This window comes from Anolis carolinensis, chromosome 6 (genome assembly GCF_035594765.1).
Source record: "Anolis carolinensis isolate JA03-04 chromosome 6, rAnoCar3.1.pri, whole genome shotgun sequence".
Lineage (NCBI taxonomy): Eukaryota > Metazoa > Chordata > Lepidosauria > Squamata > Dactyloidae > Anolis > Anolis carolinensis.
In genome coordinates, this window is record NC_085846.1 from 73,208,649 (window position 1) to 73,236,618 (window position 27,970).

Below are 27,970 nucleotides of genomic sequence, written 5' to 3' on the forward strand. Positions count from 1 at the left end.
GTCCAAATTAATTAGATAGCCCATTAGATCTGGGCCTTCCTGAAAGGCCCAGGTCTAATGGGGTATTGGGCCTGTGGGGACTAACTTATTTTTTTTTAACTAACTCAGATAGTCCTGGGACTACCCGGGGATGAGTCCCCACAACAATCTCGAAACTTTGGGCTCCTGTAGCCCAAAGATGTGAGATGGTGCCCACCCTCTCCCCCTAAGCCCCCCAAAATTACCCTAAAAACTTTTTAAAACTTTCCAGGCTGCCATTACAGTGATCCTGGAGTCCTCCTGGTGCGTAGAAATGACATGCTAGAAGATGTGTGTGTGTGTGTGTGTGTGTGTGTGTGTGTGTGTGTGTGTGTGTGTGTGTGGTTTTGAACCCATGCGGAAGCCGGTTTTTAAATTTTGTTTCAGCATGGGTTTAAACCATGTCTGGAAGTGCCCACAGAGAACCAGTGAAATTTTCTGATACCTAACAACCCTATATGCCAGGCATGAGCAAATTTCAGCCATCCAGGTGTTTTGGATTTCCACAATTCCTAACTGCCTACTAGCTGTTAAGGAATGTAGTAGTTGAAGTCCAAAACTCCTGGAATGCTGAAGTTTGCCCATGCCTGCTATATGCGATACTATATGCATATGACACACTCTATCTGTAACCTCCTTCATTGGGTATAATAAGGCCTTGGAAAAGTTACTTTTAAAGAGCTTGCATTCTTAGACAAGTACTATCCATATATTTTACTTAATTAGTTCTGATCTGACAAAGATGAAAGACAGAATTTGGAAATCTTGACCCGCTAATGGGTTGAAGGAGTAGTGGGTGGAATAATCAGAATTGGGAAGAATAACCCCCCACCTCTCTCTCTCTCTCTCTCTCAGATGGACATACAACAGGCTACATAGAACATCATGGCCTGGATCCACATTTACTCTAATTTGGAAAACAAATCTATCTCACAGAAATGAAGAGATCCCCTCCCTCCAGTTTGCATCCAAAAGTAGCATATATCTGAATTTCATAAAACTAAGCTTTTTCTTCTAATTAGATCGAAAGAGAGCTGTATTTTTGGAATCTATAATCACAGGAGTTTAAAAAATGGATCTTCTACAATACTGATGTTTTTGGTTTCAATCCATTTTGGCATGTAAGAATCTGTATTGAATCTATAATGAAAACGAGACTGGGAAAATATGACAATGTGTGGAGCTGTATGAACTGTCTTTTTTTTTTAAAAATAAGTTAGCCATCATCACCATGCTGTTACTTTATGTGGCTTCCTAAAAGCCTATTAGTACCAATGAAGCAAATCCAGTATTGCTATTGAGGTTAGCAATAAAGTCTTTCTGAAATTAGAACCAGTTGCATTCTGCATTTCTTTTTGTACAATAAACATAAATTGCCCATTTGTCCAATAATATTTAATAAAAGAAGCTAAAAAGATCACCCTTTTGTTCTGTGCATTATATTCTATATTCTTCATATGTTTTCCCCCTCTAATAAACAAAATGGTAAAAGAAACTAATTTAAATAGTCACTTATATGCCCTAAGCAGAAATTTGCATCCTGCCGTGAGAAGTGGCCAAATCAAGGTAAATAGCTGTGCCTTCATTTGCAGCATGTGGTCCCTGTTGTGCAGAAAGACATAATTACATTTTAAACATTTTCAACATGAAATGGCTACTACCAGCCAACATGTCTGTGTTATCCAGCCTAGAACAGCAACAAATGGAAACTCAGAGCAAATGTGCATATGGAATTCTTCAAGTCTGACTTTATCTCCTTCATTTGCTCAATGGATTTTTTTAATTAAAAATAACACCTAGTATTTTAGCTTCATTGTAGATGCCCTGTCCAGGGTTGGAACAGGTAAGAGTGGCTCAGTTGACAAGGTCCCTAACACAAAGTAATTTAAATTCAATGACTCATTCTCTATTGTTTATATAGATTTAATTAAATCAAATTTCTATTTTAGCCACAAAGTTTCAAGATTAAATAAAAACTGAAAATGACTCTTAATTGTTAATTTAGTGATTAAAAAAGAATACCACAACATGTATGGGAAACACTTGAAAATTGTGTCAATACACTTTGACAGAAATCAGGCTCTACTGATAAACTTTGGTGGACACTCTAGAGTGCAAGTACAGTCAGTCTTTTTTGCCCCATTGTCCTTCTTATGTATATTTTCAAACATTTAAGAGCTGAAAATGACTTTTCATTTGTAGCTATTGATACTGGCAATGTTGCAGAAATCTGAAGAAGTTTCTTCACATTTGGAAAAAAAATGTCTGTCACAGACAATATATGCTTCCAGTGCATTTGATGGTTTTTCTGCAGGTGTAATCTTTTCCCACATTCTACACAACAGGTCACACTTTTCCATCAGTGTGTCAGTATCTTGAAGGCATTCATTGTAAAGTTATGTGCACTTGTTCAAGTTGGATTTTAAATGGCCACATTTAATAGGGCCAACACCTGCAGTTCCAGAACTGATTCTTTATGCCTTGTAAACCTTTATTGAAACTGACTACAAAAAAGTCCAGAAATGAGATGTACACATTTAGCCTATAATATTCCATAGGAGTTGGTTTAAGTCTGCCTTGAACAGATATGAGGAATCCTAACTTCTCCACCTATAGACTCCATCACTGATCTTGCTATGCCAAAGATCTCCTGAAATTCTTTCACAGCTTCTGTGTGCATCTTCCTGGCTTTTTCTAAGAGACCTTTAACATGTTGCAGACTACAGAAAATGTCCATATCTACTCTTTGTAATGTTTTGCTAAGCTGAAGAGATGATGACAGAAGCTTTCTTAGGATGCATGTGGTTACTACAAATTCTGCATTCAGAACAGCTAAAAGAAGGTGTCCAACTTGGGAATAAATCTCACTGGGTTGTTGTGTGTTTTCCAGGCTGTATTCTCTCCTGACGTTTCGCCCATATCTGTGGCAGGCATCCTCAGAGATTGTGAGGTAGTCTCACTGTTGTATAGAAGGCTCTTCTTTAATTTTTCAAGTGCTCTCACCACCACACTGTACAGTTTAACAAAACATAAAACTGCACCATGTCACTCATCCCAACATGTTTCACAACGTAGTAACAAGTTGTTTGCTCCTGATTTCGGGAAAGGCTCTTTAATTTTTTCTTCAACAATTCCAGTCTGATGGATGATGTTTTGATGAAATTGCACACAGATTATATTGTTCCTTGGGAGTTTCTGACAGGTGGAATGAGTGAACACTACAGTGGATGTAGATAGCCATTGGATACTTCTGAGATATAATTGCCTATGCACCACTAATATGATCACTCATATTATCTGCTCCATAACCCTGTCCACATGAGTCTGGCATGTTCAGCCCAATTTTTCCAGAGTTTTCAAAATAATGCCTGGAAGCTTGCCACCTGTCATATCACTCATCTTCACAATGCCTATAAAGTCTTCTCTTATTTCTGCAGCTTCAACATCAATGTACCTTACTGAGAGTGATACCCGTTCTGAGGTACTCACATCTAAAGTTTCATCTGCCAAAACAGAGAAACTATGATGTACTGCACTTACAACAATTCTTGGAATATCTTGTCACCACAAATGTCTATTACTTCATTCTGTATTTGAGGATTAATATATTGGGCATTCATACCTGCAGTTTTGAGATGACTTTACAGATCAGTGTCTCCTGATCTCGAACGAGATCTCAACAAGGCCCTGAAAGTACCATCATTATGCAAAAGTTCTTATAATAGATCCTGAATAATTGCTCTCTCTTTAAGCCAGTTCTTGTTGGCCACAAAGGATAATAGTTTCCACAATTGGCAGAAAATGTCGAAAATGTCAATTAAACATGCACAATGTCAAAACTTGGTCACTTCTGCTATGTCAATTATTGCTGCTATTGCAATGTAAATAGGCAGAAAGGTAGATAATGATAGTGTGAATAAATTATCAAATTTTGGTTGAGATAGTGTTCACAATTCTGAAGGAACTCTAATTTTTGCTTCATATAGACTTAGCATGGGGATTTGGTTAACCAGTTGAAGTTCATGAGTAAACCAGGTTTTTTTTTACCTGAAAACTTTTGGGTAGGGATTGAATCGTTACCCATCTCCACCTACCCCTTAATAGAAGCTGTTGGAGTTGTTCTTGTTTACATCTGTTTGTTCTCTTTCTTTATGTTTCCTGCTCATGAATTTATTGAGATTCTTAGCCTCTAGATTTGCTTACAGTGTATATCTTTCTGTCTTTCCCTTGTGGCTTTTGATTATTGGAACTGCTAGCTTCCTATGACAGATCTAGAATAGCTAAGATTTTGCTAGCCCTTTTAATTTACCTGCTCATGTCCCAGACTCGCTTGATTTTCTGTAATTGCTTCTCCCTACTACAGCCTGCCTCTCTTGGCACTTGCTATCTCAAGGACAGGACAGTTACTAATTCTTATGTGGAAGTGTTTAAACGACAGTACACTTTCAATTTAAAGCAGGCTACTGTAAGATATAGCATCCAGTCAATACTGAATGACAATAATTAGGCCAAATATTAACAAACCAATAAAAAGAAAAGTTGAGTGGATAATAGCAGTATAAATGCTAGGCATTCTAAAATAATATCCCATGATATCCCATAAAATATGAACCTGTGCTTTCAATTCCCAAATCAGTTCTATGCCAACAGAAAACCGTGTTTTATGCTATAACATCATGCCACATTTTGAGCAGCATTTTTCTCAATAAAACAACTAAATCACTGCATAATCAATATAATTAAATCATTGTTATGAGTATGTATGTGCATTCAAATCTCCTGACTACTTTTGGCAACCTTAGGACCTGATTTCTTCACGGAGAAGAAATCACTGACTGAAGCCAGTGCCACCAATAAAACTTTCTCAACTCTAGAACCAGGCTCATGGGGGTGGGATATAGTTCCTCTCCCAGGAGAGAACACCATAACTATCAAAGGGTTTAACTAAAAATGTTAATCTGCTATCCAAAGATTCACCTACAGTACATCACGTAAAGACTGGCATTTTTCAGTAGGCTCACCTAACAACCATTAACCCTTCAAAAAATTCAGGAGTCCCCTGAAACAGTATGTGGACTATAGTATGTTTTCCACAATTCACAGAACACACTTGTCAAATCTTGGTGAAGCAGATTTTATAATAATTGAACTATTGCATCTCCTAGATAAACTACTATTCGCTAAAGTTTTCCCTTGCAAGGAGATTTATTTTATTTTATTTTATTATTTACTTGATAATAGTGAACACCTCACTGTACACAGAGGTTATGGCATACAAGTATCAAGCACAGTTATGGCAAAATTGGCAGCTTGTTTTCTTCTACAGTTTATAGCAAAAGTCATGCAGGGTAAATTTAACCAAGGAGCTACAAACAATTTCCTTCCAATTTGGTAATATGATTTTTTTCCAGTTACAGTCAGAAATGATGTCTCTGCCCTGATTGAATAGGATCCTGACAATTGATCACAAGAAAGAGATCTGAACTTGGAAGATTTTCAGACAAATCACTGCACCTTCATGATACAAGGCTATGGGGAAAGTACAAAGAAATATATCTTTCTATTATAAAACAGATTTGTCTCAATTATTTTTGAACAGAGAAAATCTTGCAGAAGCTGAGACAGATCAGCATAACCTCAATTGCACAGAGATCTGAACTTTTGGTTCAAAATTTCTTTGGTATATCAAATTTTCACATAAGAAGTTTCAGTATGATAACTTTATCTGTTTGTATGTGCCTTCAAGGTGCCTGTCAACTTACAGAGACCCAAATAATTTCATAGGGTTTTCTTAGGCAATGAATAGGTGGTTCTGTCACTTCTTTCTTCTGAAATCGAGCCTAAAGCTCCAGATATTTATTGGTAGTCCCCATTCAAGTATTAATGGGGGCTGACCCTGCTTAACTCCCAAGATCAGACAGGGTCTAGTGCCTTTTAGGGTATTTAGCCCTTAGCCTCAGAAATTTTACAAGAATGACACACCATTTTATCCACTAATCTCCATAGAAGACTTACCTAGTCTTCTGTTTCCAGAAAGGTAGGCCCCACCCCTTCATGTCATAGCAAGCCCATCAGCCACAATGGCACCTAGGGGACAGGCAAGTTCACGTAGGCCTCTTCCACACTGCCCATACAATACAGATTTTCTGATTTGAACTGGTTTATATGGCAGTGTAGACCCAAGGCCCTCCCATACAGCTATATAACCCGGAATGCCAAGGCAGATAATCAACAGTATCAGCTTCGAACTGGATTATCATGAGTCCACACTGCCATATAATTCAGTTTAGTGTGGATTTTATACAGCTGTGTAGAAGGGGCCTCATATAATCCAGTTCTAAGAAGATTATATAAGATTATAAATATAATATATAATAATTACTTTGGTATAATAATACAGAACAATATAATCTCTAAAATTAGGACAGTAAATAAAGAACAACACTCTGGAAACAGGAAAATTCCAGAGAGGAAACAATCAGAGCCAGCTAATACATCCCAACAAAGAATTCCCCCAGGGAGAAAGCAGTCAGGCTTTGAAGTTGCAAGGCCATTAAATGCTAATCAAGGTGACTAATTGCAGCATTCATACTTGCCACACCAGAACTATTCATTGCTATTCAACCTGGCCAACCAAGGATTCCACAAGATAGAAAGTGGCCAGGCTTGCAAGCAGCAAGGCTATTCAGTGCTATTCAACCTGGCCAACCAATATTTCCCCTAGGTAGAAAATCCCCAGGCTTTGAAGCCACGAGGCTACCCCGTCTCATTCAACCTGGCCTAGCAAGGATGCCCTATGTACAAAGTGGCCAGATTTTAAGCTGCAAGACTTTTTAGTGCAATTCAAGCTGGCCAAACAATGATTCCCCTGCAAAGGAAGTAGCCAGGCTTCAAATCATAGAATCATAGAATAGTAGAGTTGGAAGAGACCTCATGGGCCATCCAGTCCAACCCCCTGCCAAGAAGCAGGAAATCGCATTCAAAGCACCCCCGACAGATGGCCATCCAGCCTCTGCTTAAAAGCCTCCAAAGAAGGAGCCTCCACCACAGTCCGGGGGGGAGAGTTCCACTGCCGATCAAAGCGGCTCTTTGATTGAGGATGCTACTCCAGCTCACCAAACAAGGATTCCCCTAGGTATAATACAGCCAGGCATTGAAGTTGCAAGGCTATTCAGTGCAATTCAACCAGACCAACAAAGGATTAACCTTGGTAGAAGGCAGACAGGCTCTGAAGTAGCGATACTACTATGTACTATTGAGGCTGACCAACCCAAGATTTCCCTAGGTAGCAAGCAGCCAGGCTTTGAAGTAGTGAGGTTATTCATTGCAATTCTAGCAGCTCAGAAACCATTCATCTAGAATGCAAGCAGTAAGCCTACTCCATTGTATTCCAGCTCACCAAACTAGGATTCCCATAAGAAGAAAATGACCAGGTTTTTGAGGCTGCAAGGCTATTCACTGCTATTCCACCTGGCCAACAAAGGATTCCCATAAGCCACAGCAACGCGTGGTTGGGCACAGCTATTTTAAACTAATTTTACACATTATTAGTAGGCCTGTATGATCAATAAAAAAATGTTTCAATTACTAAATTAGGGGGGCAGTGAATAGTTTCCAAAGTGTTTCTAAAATATCATTAGGAGTCTGTATCATACCTATAATGATATATTTTTTGTTACTTTTTCATTGCAAAAAGGGGGAAACTTCTGGGGGTCCTTTCTCCCTCATTTTTCGAGTTATTGGGATGAAACTTGCTATAATGGTAGAACACATTTACCACTGTTACCCCGCCCCTCCCAAGTTTCAGAACATTTGACTCATTTACTGATTTGGGGGAATTTTAAAAGGTTTTTATGAACAACAATAAAAAAATTCAAGGGCTATCTCCTTGAATTTCTATTTTCAATGATGCATCATAACCAGCACATCATTTCCCCCTAAGTTTCACACCTACTGATTTCTAGGGAATTTTAACCAACATAAATTTAACAGTAATATTTTACTGGAAAAGCCCTGGGGCTATCCAGTCCAAACCCTTTCAGCTAGGTGGAAAAAGCAATCACAGTCAAAGCAACACCAACAGATGCCCATTCAGCCTTGGAAATAATAATAATAATAATAATAATAATAAGAAGAAGAAGAAGAAGAAACCTATGAGTTAAGTTTGGGTTTACTGCATCTCAACTTTGATGACCTCACAGTGTTGATTCAATTCCCAACAATCCCCTTTTATCTCAAAATCCCTTTAGAGAATTAACATGGGTATTCCCCCACCAAAACTTTCCAGGAGGAGAAGGAGTAGGAGGAGAGACAAGTTGATAAGCAGAATTCTGGGAAATATAGTTTGGAAAGGCAAGGACCTGTGGCAGAGAATTTTTAAAAATCCACCCTAAAGTACATTTCTCAGAAGTCTGCTCACTTCAGAATACTGGGACTGCCCTCATTAAAGCCTCAATGTTAGTGTGGTCTCTGCCTCTCTCTCTCTCTGGGCCAGCCATGTGATGAAGGAGCTTCTTCCTTGCCCAGCCATCCAGCTAGGCATCTCCCCCTCCCTCCCTCCCTCCTTCCCCACTGGCTGCCCCTTTTGGGGAAGAGAAGCAGAAGTTTTCTCTTTACTCCAGTCACACCATCCTCCTCAGGGCCCTGTGGGGGAACCAAACCCAGATCCTTTGGGGGAGAAGCAGTGCCCATGATGGAGACCTAGAGCCATTTACAAGATTTACATAACTCATTGGAAAGTAATAAGTTAATGTTTTGAATCTTAAGGTTTTTGGTTGGCTGCTCCTCACGTTTCAAAATATAGCTTCCCATGTATGAATATTATGAAATAGTTCCAACAAACAAGTTGCAAACGAAGTTTTGCACAGCCCTAGTAATTATTACTATGGCCTTATTAAAAGGTGGAAATATCTTATAGTCATTCCTTGTTCTCATGAACAAACCAATATGTGTGTTTCCTACCAGAGACCAATGGAATGAAAGCTGACTATCCTTTCAAAACAAACATGAGCAATGTCTGCATGATTTGGGAACAGTTGGAAAGCTGTTTTACTGAATTAAGAAAAGGCACCATATATCTGGAATAAACAGATCTGAGTTTTACAGTTACAGACAGAAATATGGGAATGAAAGTGAGAAAATGGGTCTGAAAGATGATTGCAATTGCTAATAAGAGAGCTGACCAAAGCTTGAACCAAGATTTGCTGAGAATGTATGTTGCATATATGGTTATTCTTGAAACAAAAACAAATGAATGTAGCAACAGTGCTGCTCACTCACCCAAAAGATGAGAAATATGAAAGTCAGTGTAATGTAGTGGTTTGACCATTAGACTATGACTCTGGAGAACAAGATTGAAATCCATACTCTGCCATGGAAACTCGCTTAGGTAAAGTCACACAAGGACTGTAAAAGCAAATACTTTTTTTTGGAAGCCTAAGTAATGTCAAGATAGAACTCTAACCTTGAGAACTATAGAGCAGAATCTGAAAACCCTAGTGCTGGCCTAGCTTGTTCAAATGATTTTGGCCCTAAAGGAATGGCTGTTTCAGCAGCCAGAATCATCATTAAAATGGGTGAGTGAGATTTTGGGGTGGTAATGAAAGAATTTTTTAAAATGGGAGCAGCCACTTAACTTTCCTATTTTAAAGCTCAGGCACAATCTCACTGCTGCCACCACCACCAACCCATAGGCAAATAATTATCTAACCCCCACTAATCACTGAGACTCACAAATAAGGTGGCAAAATGGGAAGCCAACGTTGTCTCAAGCCAACATAAGCTATACAGACTGGGCTTGAGGGGTCCATAGAGTTATGGATTATACCTCACTAACAAAAAGATAGCTTAAAATGAGAGGGACTTTTGGAGGAAAATTTAAGCATTTACTCTGTGCTTCTCTGAATTCCAAAAAGAAATAATGGTTCATTCTGCTTCTTTCTCTTCTCACTTGGATAATTGTTTACCAGAAGACAGGATATTTGGACAGTTTGGTCTTTTGTATTGCTGTATGTCTCTTGCATCTAAACTCCGTGGTTCCCCATGAAAAAGGACAGAGACCTCATTTTTCCAAGTAAATGTCTCCATGTATGTTCATTTCCTGTGTATGCCTCACTCCCCCCGCCGGCTATGACCGTGGTGTGTCTTCGTGACCTGTTCAGCACCTGGGAAGCACATTTTCAACTTTGGAAACTTCTATCCTCCGCAGATTAAAGAGCGCTTGCTGGATGGTGATCACAGAAAGTTGCAGAAACAGATGGGACAATGATCTGTCCAGATTTCCAAAAGCTCACCATGAGAAGACTACTTACAAAATAAAATTACAGAAGGATCAAAAGCATTTTGTTTCTCCTTTAAAACTGGTTCTCATGAGGGTCCTTATGTAAACAATACACGACTACAGAAGAGGCCTTTTATTAGCAAATGAGAATTAAGCAAACATGCACACACACAAAAACCCCATCAGTTCGGGCAGAGTAGGAAAAAAATCACCACTGATGTTGTGATAAACAATCAACTCCAGGCTTTCTTTGCCCAAGACAAGACATGACAAAACAAAAAATGTTTTATGCATTTAAAAGTGTATTTTCCCAGATAAGTTTTCATCCCATGCGAAAGCGATCCAGCTAAAATGAGTGGGAGCTGAAATTCATAGTCAATGCTAATTGCGTTTTTGCACATGCCTGACTTCCCGGTAATTTCTTAATAGCTCCATTGTTTAGTCCTGATGTTTGCTGATGTATTTTATGAATGTTATTTCACTGTTATTATTTTAATTATATATGCTGTTGTTGTATTGTTTTATCTGTTGATTGGGCTTGGTCCCTATGTGAACTGCTCCGAGTCCCCTCAGGGAGATAGAAGTGGGTTATAAATAACATATTATTATTACTTATTATTATTATTATTATTATTATTATTATTGAGAATTTTGCAGGCTGCAGCTCTGCCAATTTGCTTTTAAACAGCTTACCAAAAGGAAGGTTTGTTATTTTCATTTGATCTGCAGAATTAATTTATGTTATTTACAGCACACATTTCTTTCAACATGGGACCCTATACAAAAAGTTATTTGAATTTTGGTTGGGATCAAGCTATTGCTCTTCTTACTGTTGAACATTGAGTACTGGTTGTGTATCTCTTATCCAAAATGCTTGGGATCAGAAGTGTTTTAGATTGAGTTTGAGTTTTTCATATAAACATATAATAGGTTATCTTGGATATAAAACCAAAGCCTAAGTGAAAAATTCATAAAATTTTCACATACACCTTGTAAACATAACCTGAAGGTAATTTTACTCAATGTTTATATTATTTCTGTGCATGAAACAAAGTGTGTGTACATTGAAATATCATAAAGGTGTCACTGGCTCCACCACCCATGCGGATAATTTTGGATTTTGCAGAAATTCAGGATTCCAGATAAGGGATGCTAAACCTGTACTAGCTTGCATAATGCAAATTGATCTGGATCACACAGCATTGGTGTAGTGGTGTCTGTGGATGGACTAATGGGAACCACTCCCAATTTTTTAGCTACTGTTAATTTATCTTCCGTGGTCATGGTGGTTTATTATACTGAAGCCATCAACCATTTTTTGAAAGCAAAATAGTGGGGTGGGAGAGTATTTCAGTTTATAAAGTTATTTTAAAAAACCCTTTCAACTTTTAAAGTATCCAAACCAGTATGCTCGATTTTTTCTAGCATTGGCTACTGTGGATTCAATATATCATGCCTATAGTATAATTAGGGAGATTGAGCAACTCAAAAATGTGAAATAAAATTGTGAAGACAGATTTTAAAACCCCCACAATCTGTCATCTATCTAGCTAAATATAACTCAGAGGAATACTACAATATATGAATCTCAAGAAGTTGATTTCAATCAGCAAAGACTGATGCCATGATAAATGTCTTATACACTGTTGTTCCCCTTACTACTAAAAATAAAGCAAAAAGATTGATTCAGCAGTGAAGATCATAAAGTAATGAGCTTCTCAAAAATACTGGCCATGTGAAAATATGGGTAAATTTTTACACATTCGTCTCAAATACAGGGTTGATAAAATCAATAAATCTTAACCACATTCCATTTTAAGTGATTAGTGTTAGAAAGCCTTGATTAAAGATCCTGAGCATTATAAAACTAATTGTATTCTATATTAACAGTAAGCTATAGAGACTGTACTTTATATATATAAAGTACAGGCTGTCCCCAAGTTACAAACATTTGAATTACAAATGATTCATGATTAAAAATAGGGGTGAGACAACAGGAAGTGAGAGAAATCTACCCCTCAGAAAGGAAATTCATTTCTGAAAGAGTTATCATCAGAGTCATCAGAAAAGATGTCTCAACTGAAGCTTTCTTACCGATCCTTGTTACCACCACAAGCCAAAATTTTCAAATTCCAATTATCACAGGGACAGAAAGTGAGGTGAAATTTTCTGAACAAGGACACAGACCGCAAAACAAACATTACAGGGGTGTTATCTCCTCCCTATGGTATCTAAAGCTAAAACGTTGATATATCTGGCTGGAGTTACACTTTAAAATGTACCTGTTCTGACTTACACATTCAACTTAAAAACAAACCTACCGAACCAGTTTCACCTTGAAACCCACTAAGAGATCTTGGGCAAGTTACAAAGGAAGGCAATGACAAACTTTCTCTGTACAAAATCTTGCCCCCACCCACCCCAATAAATAAATGATAGGTTTGTATTAGTGTCATCATAAATAGGAAATAACTTGAAGACACACAATAATAAGTTGCTTAAAAGAGTTCATTTTCAACCTAGCACTGCCAGTTGCATTTCTGTGGCTTTGCTTTCCTGTCGCTAATCTTGAGTCTTCCTTCAGTGAAGAGAATAGATTTCCAGAAAACAAAATCAGGAAGTGTTCAGATAAAGCAATGACAGTTCCAGGAGAAATAAAAAATGAATGGCACTGAACGGAAGGAAATCGCTAAACAATAATACGGAAATGGCACTGCAGTCAAAAGCTCTCAGGCAATATATAATATGTAATAGAATTATTGGCAAACTATACTGGTACAAATGGAATATATTCTGCATATCATAAATAATTTAAGCTATTATAATACCATTAGACACTATAGTGTAAATCTTAATTAGTAACTGGTTATAGCATTCTGCCAAGTCAGTGACTGACTTTGGATGAGACGTAAACATTATTGAATTGCTACCGATGCCTTTCATGAAAAGGGATCTAAAATATTACTACAATATTTTATGTTATAACTCTGTAAATGCAACATGGTCACACCGATCACATAAAAATTTGTGCAGCTTTTTTGAGGGACATGGATGGTAATCGATTTCACACATTGAAGTTGTGCCTAGTGACAGCTACATTTGAAACATATGAGTAAGATATTTGGTTCATAGCTTGGAAAGTTACTTTGGAAATGTAATTCGTTTCCTTTATACTTTATTGTCCCCTAAACAGTAAATTCAGTAAAAATCCAGTACAACAGAATAAGGCAGATAAATGGAAAACCTGAGACTGAGGTCCTAAACCTGTGGTTTCATTGAAGTTTGCGAACAGAACGCAAAAAATGGTTCTTTGCTCAACTTTCCTTCCTGTTACTTTGAAGACTGTGTTCTTGAGAGGAAGTACACAGAGTTGAGCATAAATAGAACTGTTTATCGGTTTATAAAAGTTTTGTATTCATTGGTTGAGGATTTTTGGTTGTTATTATTTTAGCTCTACCTTGGTCTAAATTGGATGTAAGCCATTTTGGAAGAAAGGTAAAAAAATAAGTAAATTAAATGCTTATCAGTCTCTGATATGAGAATTACTTGTGGTGGTTTTAAATAATTGTTTTAATGTGAAGATAACTGATTTTAGTGTTTATGTATATTTATAGTTTATTTTATGTCCCGGCATTGAATGTTTGCTGTATATATGCTGTGCTCCACCCTGAGTCCCCTTCGGGGTGATTAGAGCAGAATATAAATGTTTTAAATAAGTGAATGAATAAATAAAAAGGTTCATAGCAAGAGATAGAGAGAGCTACTTACACTATAAATCTTGAACACTTTTTAAAATATTTCTTGTCTGTTGCATAGGTTTTAAAAAGGAACTTAATTGTTTGAAATCATTTCCACTTGGTGAATGAGCAACATAACAACAATTTTAGATGATTGTTAATGATTCATGATAAAGTTTAATTTATTTATTACCAATTGCTAACTTCTAAGGACATGACTTGATTATCTCTCTCTATAATTCAGATAATAAAGAAAACCGCTTTAAATTACTCTATGCAATATAGTGGCCATTTGACTTCTTCTGTAAATTGATGGCGTCTTGTGTGTTTTGGAGGAAAGGATATTCAAATCTGTCTATACATTACTTAAGCCTGACAGGGCTGTCTTCCCTCTCTCCTTTTTAAATATAAAGCTTCTGAAAGGTCATGCACCAATGTGGTTTAGCAGAATAAGTCTCAGATTTGAAAAATGTGCTTTCTGAAGCGGTTTTACTACCTAAGTTGTAATGAGTTTTACAGGACCTCTTTGTTAAATTGCTCTGACAATCTCCATTTCCACTTGCTTCCATCATATTAACCGAAGCTAAAGTTCGCAAATAGTAAAATATTTGTCTGCTGAGTTAATGTTCAGTAAAACAGATCACAGAGACCTTGGAAACACACATGATTTCATGTTTGGCTTGGCAGTGTTTGTTTAGAGGGAAAAATAAGATGGCATACAACAAAGAAAAGTAACCCATCACTCAGAGAACTCAAACTTAGCTGCCCTGCTCAACTGGGAAAAAAATCATTTCCACCGCTTAAAAGAAGAATAAATTTCCTAAAAGTAGGGCATATTTAATATTTTGGGGGTGAGAAGCATTTTGTTCATCTAGGCATGTGTGTGAATTAGCAATGAAAAGGACATTTGAAAATATTATATGCTGTTTTTTTTATGCTACGTGATTCCTTTAAGATTACTGTAAAGGTTTACATTGTCCTAGGGTCAGCAAATAAAGCTGCTTTTCTTTAGATAACACCTCCCTTGAGTATTCATAGACATTTTAATTGTGGCATTGTTGCAGCACTTGAATGCTGCTTCCATGCATTAAAACATGGCATTTTCAATTTCTTTTAAAATTTTAGTTCAATTAATTTGTAATAAGCTTACATTTTGCATTTTGGAGAGGCACTAGAGTTCTCTGTTTAAAAATCCTAGATGACCCTCCCATGATAAACTTCAAATCCCATGATTCCACAGATAGTTAAAAATGAAATACAATACAATAATTGTATAGTAAAAAGGAATTGTTAAATCCAATCTTCTATATAGGCTGAATTCAACATAAGGCGATAATAGAATAGAAAGGAATGTTTCAACCATGTCAGTGCCAAGGAACTGTCAGTAAATATGTGTTCCAGTAAGCTGTTTTAAGCAAAGACATGGCTGGGGGAAAACATGGCATTAATATGGAAAACTGAGCAAAAACAAAACAATAAAAACCCTACTCCGATATTGTTCAAGTTTTAGTGCAGCTCAGGTAGCAGTAAGACTGCACAAGCAATCCAAATGAAAACAAATTTAAAACATGAATCCCTTAGTCCCACAACATGGATTTCTTCTTCTTCTTCTTCTTCTTCTTCTTCTTCTTCTTCTTCTTCTTCTTCTTCTTCTTCTTCTTATTATTATTATTATTATTATTATTATTATTAATGCTTTTATTAATACATAAAAAGTAAGGGGACACATTTTGCAAAATGAACTAAGTAAAGAGAAAAAAGAAGAAAAAAGAGAGCAAAAATAAATTTTAAAAAAAAGGGTACACCCACCCCCTCTCCCTGCAAAAACATCTTAGTAGCGTCTTCCAGGTCCTCTGCTTAACGGGATCATTTTTCTTCCTATCTATTCCTTTTCCAGCATTGGAGATTATAGTTCCACTGGCTTGGGTTGTTGTCTTTCCCTATTCTATGTTCTTCTACTAATATTTTTTTTTCTTTTTTTTAAAAAAATTATTTATCTTTTCTAGATATGGGTCCATTTTACTCCAATCTGTCCTCTGCCTTTTTGTGTTGTTCTGCGATAGTATTTGCGTTAAAATGTCCATGTTCTTTATCTCTATCACTCTTAGATACCATTTTTCCAAGGTAGGAGTTTCACGAGTTTTCCATAATTGTGCTAGGCAAATCCTAGCGGCAGTTACCAAACATACAAACAGCTTATTCGTATTGATGTCCATCTGAAAATCTGTAATTCCTAATAGGAAATATTCTGGTTTTAGTTCAAACTTTCTTTGCAGTAGTCCCACAACATGGATTTCAAACAGATGAAATTTTGGGGTTGTTGTGTATTTTCCGGGCTGTATGGTCATGTTCCATATACCTCACAACCTCTGAGGATGCCTGCCATAAATGTGGGTGAAATATCAGGAGAGAATACTTCTGGAACATGGCCATACAGCCCGGAAAACACACAACAACCCTGTGATTCTGGCCATGAAAGCCTTCGACAACACAGATCACTTCTCGGCCTTTTGGCTAAGATCAAGTGTAGACAACACAGATGAAATTTTATTCTTTATTTCCTTGTTTTTTTCTTTTTGATAAATTATGCAGGTGCCAATTATATTAACTCTTTGGAGGCTTTCTCACAATTCTGTATTTTCTCTCTCCAGTCCACATGTGTAGCATGTGTTCTTTGCTACACATGCAAAGAAATCAGCAAATTGAGACTAATTCTATTAACAGCAAATTTTAGTTTGGAGGATTTTTATTAGAAATTGAAAGCCAGTTAACAAACCAATTAGGATAGACTTCAAAATAAATAACATTTGGATTAGGCTGCAGAGTTACTATCAAATTCTGTTACCTCTTAGTTCTAAAAACAATCATTCCTCCTTATGTGAACATGGCTTTTCTGCCTCTGACAATTGGGTATTGTGAAATACATCACTGATAATTACTCTTTGGATGTATGTGTGCACAGAACTGGGGCTACAACTGTCATATATACTCATATATAAACTGACCTCAGTATAAGTTGAGGGCAGGTTTGGGATCAAAATTATGGATTTTGATATGATCCATGGATAAGTTGAGGGTTATTCTACGGAGAGAAGAAAACACCAGTGTTGCTTCAGTGAGTCAATTGTCTGTGGCTGTCATTGCCATTTCACCACCAAGGGATTCACAAACCCCAGAAGATGTGTCATGGTGGAAACAGCAGAAAGTCCAGTGCTTCTTTAGATTCTTCCAGGACAGACAAAGCTACCACCTTTACCTAATCTGCTCAGAGAAGGGGATGAGTCCTTTGTTGATAAGAGTTACAGTACAGTATTTACATTGATCCATAGATAAGTCAACACAGGTTTTTCAGATAGATTAACTTAATTTCTAGACATGCGTATATAGGGTAAACATCTTCAAAAAGAAAAATTGTGCACATTCAGATGAATTCCATATAGAGTACTGAAGAGTATGAACATGGTACAGTATGTTATGATTCTGGTTCTGTTGCAATGCAGCATGGGGACATGCCTTTTCATGGCTCAAATGAAGTCTGCAATTCTCCATTCAAAAGGTCATGGCTAACTGCCAATACACATGTTTGCCATGCAAATGTTTCAAGGTTCAATTGCTGGCACCTTCAGTTAAAGGGTACCAAAGTTAAGATACAGCTCTCTTTGCCAGCAAGTCCAAATGTTATTGCTCAAAGCCAAAAACCTGTGCAAAGAGTTATGCATGCATTAATTAATTAATTGAAAAAGAGTTCCTGGAATGCAATGTAATACAGTTCCTTCAAATGCTACAACTATCAAGTAAACCAAATCTCTCTTCTCTTGAAGAATCACTGGCAGGTTGGATGGAGAATATCGAAGTAACTAGCCATCTGACTGACTCAAAATAAGGCATACTGGTATTTTAATTTGGTCTACAAAGGTTGCAATAGCAAAAGCAGATGGACAAAGAGAGAGTGGGTACTGTAACCAAAGTTTGGGAAACCCTTGCTTTCAAATAAAAAAACAAGTTATGTTTGCAAATCAATTCCTCATAAGAATCAAAACCAATGTTCCACTTTAGATAGTCAACTCCACCAGTAAACCACTAGTGATGCAGGGTATGTGGTGGATTATGCTTTTAGGGTTCACTTGAAGTAGAAAGGCAAAAATCTGAACCAAACATCCATCAGTATGTACAACATGTTTTGAGTTAGCATCGAAAGGTTGATCTGTCCAGCAGCAGTGGTATGGTATGCAAAGAGGACAGAGAGAGAGACTTTTCAATTTTCTGTCTGAACTGTGGGATGCTTCCACTTGGAGACCCACTCAGTGCAAAAATTGGCTCATTTTCAGTGACAAGTAATGGTTTTTAATTGCTAATTTAAAATTTATAACATGCAAACATCCAAACTTTGAGCCAAATTTTTATATAGGATTTTTAAAATAGTGTAGCCTTTTAAATTGTTTAGCATGTTGTTTTAGAATGTTTTGCCTGATTTAGCTATTTTATTATTTTAATTTGGAACTGCTTGAAATCATGTGTTGCTTTATTTGTTAATTGCCTTGAAGTTCCAGAAAACATGGCATATAAATATTTGATTAAAATAAGCAAACAAATAAATTTGTGCATCAACAGTAATGTTTCATAACTTTCACTAAGATTAATAAAGAGCGCCATCTTGAAAGTATCGCAGCTTGATAAAAGATAACCAATCTTGAGCCAAATTTTCTGGTATGATGAAGCAGAAGGAGCAATTATTTTTATAATTTCTTATGTAGACTGTTGCGGTTATAACTACTGATGCAGCTTCTTTCTGGTTCATAACTCTTGCTAAGTGCAAAGGGTTCGAAACAGAATTTTCAAAACACGCTGGATTTAAATTGGGAGAAAGGTGGGAGATATAAATGAATTTGTTAACAATAAATTAACACTTTCAAGAGTTTTTAATCATGTCAGAAGCAACTTGAGAACATACGGCAAGTCACTTCTGATGTGAGAGAATTGGCTCTCTACAGAGATATTGCCCAGGGGAGACCTGGATGTGTTACCTTCCTGTTGGGAGGCTTCTCTTATGTCCCTGCAAGCTAGAGCTGAGGGACAGGAGCTCATCCCATCTTGCGGATTCAAACCGGCAACCTGCAGGTCAGCAACCCAACCTTTAGGTTAGCAGTGAAGCCAGCACAAGAGTTTAACACATTGCACCACCATGGCTCCATAAGTTCATGAGTAGTTTCATTCATAGGAAGAAAACATGAAGTATAACATGTACCATCACTACCTAGCATATAAAGATTGCTATTTTACCTTGAATAGCCAACAACTGCAGAGCTTGGCCAATAAATCTTGCTCACCAACAAACATGGCAATTCTATTCACCCAGAGAAACCCAGCCTATTATATAGCAGCGCTCACTACTCCATATACAGGAGAGCCTATATGCTGGCTAGATTCAATATTATACCATCCCCACTTCATAGAGGAAGACTCAACAGCAACAAGAGGCTCTATCACTGCAGCTCACGACAGCTGGACTCCATCCCACATATTCTTCTCCACTGCCCACTCTACCATGAACTAGAATCAAGCTTGCTACTGCAAGCTATAGATTTTATGAAACACCAAATAGAGCCAGACAAAGTCATCAAGATTTTAACTCTTGCTTCACAGAGGCAAAGTTTATGAATGAAGTCTGCAAATTGAATGTATGACAAACGTGAAGTTTTTCTATTGTATAATATAGTCAGCATTTTACACTGTCTTGTTATATATGCCAATAAAGGTTTATTGGATTGGATTGGATTACCGTGAATAGCTCCATTAACCTAGACAAGTATAATCATTTATGTAAGTCTGCCACAGCACCAAAATGGTTACAAAACAACAATGATTAGCATCAAGGAAACGCTCTATGGCTCTGAAGACCATAAAAATAAGAAAACACTGGTGTTATCTTCTGTTATAGTCATTTACCAATTTCCAGGCTTCTAGTTCCTGCAACTCATTCCACTTTTTATTTTTAAAAACTTCCTCCCCAAACTGAGCTAAAATCTTCACTATCTACTAGTTTAATGAAAATATCAGATCTCTGATGATGCATTGAGAGGGGAAGGCACGTAGGATTTCAGAAGATAATGTGGTTCTTTTCCAAGTGGTACTTCAGATAGGAAAGTGCCAGTGCTTCAATTCACAAAGAACAGTTCAATAGAGTCCTTAGAGTAAGTTCAAAGATGGATGCCCCACTAGTTAATCTAATTGTGGAATGGAGAGCTCAGACTCTTCACGGTCCTTGAAAGAAACCAATCTGTTATATGATCAAAAATGACTCCACTGAGTTGTGATAGCGCAGTCACAAACATTACACCTTAAAAGAAGTGCTCAAACTCAGGAAGTAGCCAGCCCTTCACAACATTTTTTTAAAAAAACAAAGGCTAGAGAATAATGAAAATACTGGCCTATGAAAGCATAGTTAGCCATACTAGCTGTTGGCACTTCATAAACGAGGCTGAAAATAACCTGTGAATAATGGAACTACAGCCATTTCAACCATCTCCAAAAAATCTTCACCTTGATCTGCTTTAAATGTTGAGTGTGTGCATATGTACATGAACTCAAAGGAGGATGTGACAGTAACACTTTGGTAGGAGATTGAGAAGCAATTAGAGTAACTAACTACTAAATGAAGATCTAATACTCAGAGACAGTACCGCTCTGATTTTCAAATGCTATGTGGAAAGAGCAAGGGAATTTGGGGATTTCTTTGTTTTCATTTTCTTCATAAAGCTATTTGAAGCATTTTAATTTGTGACTGATGAATCAAGCAAGCATGTCATTGCAGTCACTAAGTGGTGAACATGTATTTGAAAACTTACCTTCTGTTATAAACTCTATGTGGTCCTCTGGCAAAAAAACCTTTTATTTCATCATTTTCAGAAATTATTTTCTACTTTCTTTATTTAACTGGAGCACATCTAGCCCTTAGCCACCAGCTGTCATGATTATCCATAAGTTAAAAGGTGGAACAATAACAAGCTTGTATTGTTGTGAGATCTTAATTTAAACCTTCTGAAGTATACTTCAAATTCTACAGAATTATTCATTATGTCAAAAAAGATTTCAAGTATTAGTCCAAGAGTACCCTAAATTCTCATTAGACCACTTTTTGATACCATTATGCTGATTCTTAAGACCTCAATTTGGTACATTATTTAAGTACACACTGACATTTAACTATACATGTAAGTTTAATTAAAGCCACTCAGAATTATGCATATGCTTTATTACTTTACTAAATCTCAATTCTCTATAATGTGGGATGTGAAATTTAAGTAAGGTTTTCTTAATGGCTTTGGTCTGGCTTGATGTTGGGAAAGAAACAGCTATTAAAAGGATGGAATTAAGTTTGGGTGAAAGCATTCTTGTTGCCAGAAAATCAAATTATGAAGCAAATTGTAACAAATGGTAGAGAATATGGTTCCTGCCAAGTGCAGTTCCAGATAAGTAAACTGAGCTGATCAGACAGAAATTAAATTCTACATTACAGAAATAATTGGAGATCTCTGCCTTTAATAAAACAACCAACTGAAGAACACCATCTTACAGCAGCAAAAGTCTGGAGTTTAAAAAATATGAGGTAGTGGCATGCATTAAATGCCAGACTCTCTCAAAATTCTGTTTCAGAGATACCACAGTTATTTGCTATGCTTAGAATAGGAAATAGCTGTGGCATCCCAAACGCTACAATGTGGTCAAGTTCTCTCTCCAGAAGTGAGTCAATTATGAGGCTGTGGAATATGAAGATAGCTAGAAGCAGATGCAATAGCTCCTCAGCCTCTTTCTGTACATGCAGAACTGATGTAGGTGCTTGCTGTCTAAGGATTTTTGTGACAATAAAGTAAATGGGTTAACAAACAGCAAAAGGGGTGAAAAATTGAAACAAAATTCAAGCAGAATTTACATAAAGTGCATCTTCAAGCTCCCTTTCAGGCCAATGACAACAGCAAAGAAGTGCCCTTTCTGTCACTTCTCAACTTCTTAGTTCTGTTTAATCCAGTGTTCTGACCACTTCGTGCATGGATTATTCCATTCAGGCCAGAAAAATGACCACAGAATACTTGGACAAAGCATCAGGAATCAATAAACTTGTCATTTGCCTTCTCCTGTATTTATTTTTCCCCTTTCTCTTAACAACAAAACAAAGCCTTGACAGTACTTTCAGTGGCAAGTTGGCTAGCCAGCTCAGGATATAAACTGCACCCACGAACGACAATATATTTTCTTATTATTCTCAAAAATATTTTTGAGAAAGGCTGTCCCCATGATTGTGGTTAGAAAAACTGCTGCTTGACACTGAAAATCTTGTATTTTTAAAAGGTAAAATATTTATACGAACACAGAGAAGTGAAAGGACTTAGAATTTGGTTTACCTCTCAATCAACTCAACGTTGAAGGATACATTTTAACATCGCCTCCACAAAATACCCCTCCCCAAAGGCAGGCTGAATACTTTGACCCAACCCAGTGTAGAAAATGAGCAAATGCCAGATTTCTATCTGTTAATAAGGACTCCATTGGGTTCCACTGGAGGACTACAATAGCTGTCTTCATAGTTTTTTCTTTTTTTGTGTTTGATGATTTATAACATTTTGAATTAATAACTCCTGAGAGTTCATCTGATCCCCTAAGGATGTCTAATCATTTCAGGTGGGAGCCTTCAGCATACAGTAATTTTAAAATGTTTGGGTTGTTGTATGTCTTTCGGGCTGTGTGGCCATGTTCCAGAAGTATTCTCTCCTGACGTTTCGCCCACATCTATAAATGTTTGTCCGTTCGAGGATTCTAACCCCATTCCAGGGTCCATAGGATTTTCGTCCCTGTTTGTTACCTACATTGGACAAAAAGAAAAGCTACAGTCTGTGATACCCTACTTTTTCACCTCTGATACATAAACACTTAGGTTGCAGTTCATGACAATCTCCTTCCAGACCTTCTCACCAAAACAGGGTGGCGATACATGGATTTATACCCTTCTTACCATCCTCCGTGCTATTGTTTTTAATTATGGTGTACGTAATAAAAAGCCATTGAAGAAGCGTATACCTTTTTCTATACCAAATATTTATAGTTCACTGATTATTTTGCAACGAAATATTTTCAACAAATACAAAAATTACTGGCTTAGTCCTAAATATAATAATACAGCATTAAATAAAATGCTACTTTCTATTCTGCACAAATGCAGTGTTAACTTAAACTGCTGCAAAAAGTGGCTTTGAAGTACCCTTGGCAATTACAGTATGCTTGTTCACACTGGAAAGCACTCACTTATAAATTGAGCAACGTGCATTTCATAGTTGTGGTTGAACAACTATTTAGGGTTGGAAATTTCTGGACTACAAAGGGAAAATAAGAATTGATCTCAGTGCAAAATTTAACTAATTTACTATATTCAGACTTCCTGTTTTTCATGTATAAAAGGCCTGAAGATCATGCAATAACATTTTTCAAATACAAAGTTACCCAATCCCTCAAAATGTGTGTCCTCTTAAAATATTGTTCATTACTGTCATATCATATTTTACCTGACTCAGAGCTGAGAAACTGAATACAGATTCAGTAAAGAATAGCATTTTATGATCCAGCCTCCTGCCATCTTGGCTAGTATTGCATTACAGAAAGTGATCCTAATCCTCCTGCAGTGCATATCATAGATGACCCAAGGATGAATAGTGGCATAGCACTGCTTTCATATGAACACATCCTCATAGACTTTGCTCATTATACCTGGCCTCCAAGTGTGTGCATGCATGTGCGTGTGTTTATTTTAACTAATTTATTTTAACTAGTGAAATCCTGAAATAGTGGATTGAATTTGTTACACTATGTAATAAATTGTGAAAATGTTTCTGTTTCTGGTTTGAAAGTGTTATTCCCTGTTTAATTCTGTGACACAAACTTTGAAAGTAGTTGTTATACTCTAGAAACTTTGTTTTTGTGGCTGCCACAAACTATGTTGAGACTCGATGAGATATTAATTGAAAAACTATAGCAACATGTGCTCCAGGATGTCTCAAAAAACTAAGTTATTGCAGTTTAATCAACCTTTCCCATTTTTTTATGATAGAACCAGTTAGGAAATGAAATTTACAATCCAGGAACAAAAAATCGTGCTACCTTGTGTTAGTTTACTAGCTCGGCCTGTAAATTGAATTATAGCAGGTAGCTAATACGAAAAGCTGAAAGGCAAGTAAAACTAATGGCCATCTCAACACCAGATTATCACTTTTCATTATTCCTAAAATATACCAGGTTGTAACCGCAATACCTAAATTATGACCTGATAATCCTCAACCTATGTCAGATTGTTCCTTGATCTAGTCCTCTAGCTCACTTCAACAATCATGAAGACACTTGTGTGAAATCAACTGTTACCACTGTGGTTTGTCTAAGAATCTTTATCCTTCTTGGTCATAACAAGGCACAAGGAATGGCAGCCTGTGAATCCACTGGCAAGGGGACAGCCAATCTACCCTTGACTATACTGCCACTCCTTCCTCATCTGGTCCACACTACTGTATACAGGAACTAGGTTAACCCTCCAACATTTCACAAAGGAAAACCAGGATGCATATGGCCAAGTGACACCATAGAGTGGTCGAAATGGAAAAAGCTATTAATGAGGAAGGACCCAGAAGCAAAGAGAGGATGCAGAAATTTGCTTTTGCCTGAACCTACTGAGAATTGCAAGATTCTGCTCATTTCCTTCCTCTTCCACTGGTGAGTCAATTGTGTACAAACTATTTTTGCCTTCTGAAATCAAGTTGCATTATCTGAAGAAAACTGAGAATGAAAGGGAAAAATGTAACCTGAAGAGAGAAATTGGAACGCTGCAAAAGCAGAACAAGTGGGATAATAGAGAATTAAGCAAGATACATGGAGGGTATGTACCAGTTGCCAGGAACTTATAACAGTTGAATTATAATGGAAACAATCAAAATCCAAAAGCACTAGTTATAATAAAATAGCTAGAAAGGCACAGACCCAATACAAATACCCAACAAAAAGCTTATGCTGTAGTCAGTCAAATTAAACTCATGGGAGAGTGGGAGTTCTTAAAGGCTCAAATCGAGCCAAACACTTATTGAAAGATGGGAGTGGGAAACAGCCATGAGTTAAAACAGCCATGGAATAAAAGAGGATGCTAACTGGAGCAAATTACAGGGAGCGGTCAGCCCCTCTGTCCAAACAGCTCCACTGGCTGCCGATAAGTTTCCAGTCTCAATTCAAAGTGCAGATTATCACCTATAAAGCCCTAAACAGTTCAGGATTTGTCTATCTTTGCGACCACATCTTCCCTTATGAACCTGTATGATTTTTAAGATCTTCTGGGAGGCTCTCCTCTCACTCTCACCCCTGTCACAAGCACGGCTTCTCAGTGGTGCCCCCCCCAGTTCTGTAACTCTCTCCCCAGGGAGATTAGGCTGGCATCCACCCTGTCCGCTTTTTGTAAAGATCTAAAAATGTGGCTGTTCCACTGTGCTTTTGATTAGTCCGTTCCCCAGATAATTTTGGCCCTAGCTTTGACCCAAGATCTATACTAACAGTGTGTTACCTTTTCATTACACCACATATCTGCTGTTTGAGGTGGTCTCCTGTCCACATAACCATATAGGACTAGGTCTGGTGTGAAACTAGTTCTTGTTTAGGCAAAAAAATCCAACCCAAGCTGAATCTACAAATGCAAAATATTCTTTTAATAACTGGGACTATTTTTGAGCATGTTGAAACAAAAACTTTGATGACTTCTAAAAGGTAAATCTCTATGGTATGCTTTTTCATAAGAAAAATACTGTAGAATTTTCAGCCATGACAACGGCAGAGATACTGGGCTAACAATAAATGCTTTCCAAACTATATAACTATGAAGATTTTACATTAACAAGTTGACACGATCCATTCTGAGTCTTTTGTAAACATTTCATTTCAGTGAGTGAGGATAACTGATAAAGAAGGAAGCATTTTCTGTCAAGAATGGGTTTGACTGACACTTACTGAAGCAATATGATGGGGAGGTTCCATACCGGATTATATTATTGGTCTCATATTAAACATTTTAGGTACTAACATAGCTTCCTGTTTGGATAACTACAGTTTGGCTTGTGGCTTTATACTTGACAACTTAATCCAGGTATTTTTGTATCACACCTAATGTGTCTATTTTGATAACAGCTATTATTATATACTTACTGAGAAATGAATATTCCCAAAGTGTTACATTAGGGTTCCCCACTTTCTCATTCCCTCTGGCATTGCGGTCTTTACACAACAGCTGGAAACATTAATTAGTTAAGCTATACTTTTAAAAAAAATCTAAAGTTTCATCATAAACAATTGTTTAACTCTTGGGAGGTCTGCTTCAGAACCCAATAGTAGTGCCCCAAAGCAGCATGAGCAAACAAAAAGAGATGGGATCTTTTTCTTCTTTTTATTTTTTGCAAAGTGGAATGTGCTTTTCTTTTCTTTGTCATCCATCAAAACCCAGCAATTTAACAAGAACGGATTCAGTTTGCCACAGGGGTATACAACTATGAGACTGCTGAAAAAATCCAACTACTGGTCTGTGGGCATTTGTGTGTGTGCATGGATTCAGTATTGCAAGGGTAAAAGAGCCAGCCTTTCTAACACATGTTAAATCTCCCTTCGAAAACTGTGGAATGTGGATGGTCTCATTACAAAAGTATTCTGAGCAATTCCCATGCTATGTAGGATCCCAGCATTTCCACAGAGGTCTTATCTAGTCCTTGAGGTGTTAATGAAGGCAATAATTTTACGGAAGCACCAATAGTGAGTCAAATAGTGACTTTGGGGGAAAATCATTTTATTAAGAAGATGAGAATAGCATTTAAGAAATTTCATTGCTGAAGCATTCTTACTATCCTGCTGTGCTATCGTTAAGAGAGAGAAAAAAGGACAAAGAAAATAACTTCAGCAGACTTTATTTTGTTCAATACTAATTATTATATTCCCCCCATTTGAAACAACTTTTTATGGTAATAATTTATCAAAACTCTATAAGTCTCATAGAAAACATGCCATCTATGCTATACCCTTAAGCACAATGTTAAACAAACTATAAAAGTAAAGAAACATTAACCATCAGGGAAAAAAGAAAATGCCAACAAACAAAGCGAAAGCTTTCAAGAGTCAACCACTTGATATAAAGCTGCCTGGCTGTTTAATGCAAGAGGAAAAATCACTGTAAAAATCGGTATAGAAGATTTCTTCAGAGAATTATTGTGTGTAGGTGGACTATACACGTCACTGTTTAAATTACAGTATTTAGTAAAAGGCCACCAATGTCCCAAAATGAGTTGGCCAGCTTATTATTACTCATATCTTTAGCATGATTAGTCAGTTTTCCATAAATGCTACCTCCCTTAGTTTATTTAAACAGTCATACAATGTAAGACTCCTGTAGCATATTTCCAGTGCTTAGTTTTTTAATCTTGTGTTGAGAAAAAGTGACCTATTATTTTTTATGTGAAAGCACTCCATTTTCATTAGCAAATAAAATGTGTAGCAAGTAATGCTACGATTGGACGAATTTTCTTGAAACAATTCGCCTGGACTAGGATCTCAGCTGATTATAAGCTATAAATGGTCTGATTTTGAATGAGACATGCATCAATTTCTAAATATTCCCACTGAACTGAAATAAGTCAAGCTAAGAAAGAGCCCAATGTCACAGTTTTCAGATTGTTGGAAATTTAAACTTTTAATATAAGTGGGATAACCTATTAGACTTTCCTCAGTGATCCAGAAGTCATTTATGTTGCTTGATGTTTGCGTCTATCTCCACAGGTATCTGTCCATTTTCAACCTGTGGGTACCTCTCACCTGAGATCTGAAAATACAGTTAAGTTTAGGTTTTTATCTCCCTTTGTTTAACCTTTCTTGTTCAATT

The 27,970-nt window shown here is 37.0% G+C and overlaps 1 protein-coding gene and 1 pseudogene across 7 annotated transcripts in view; one reads left to right on the forward strand and one right to left on the reverse strand.

The window, feature by feature from the left end:
• The window catches only part of rbms3 (RNA binding motif single stranded interacting protein 3), a 958,643-nt gene that overhangs the window by 284,349 nt on the left and 646,324 nt on the right, over positions 1-27,970 (reverse strand). The window lies entirely within an intron of this gene.
• LOC134292814 (U2 spliceosomal RNA) lies at positions 16,529-16,665 on the forward strand (annotated as a pseudogene).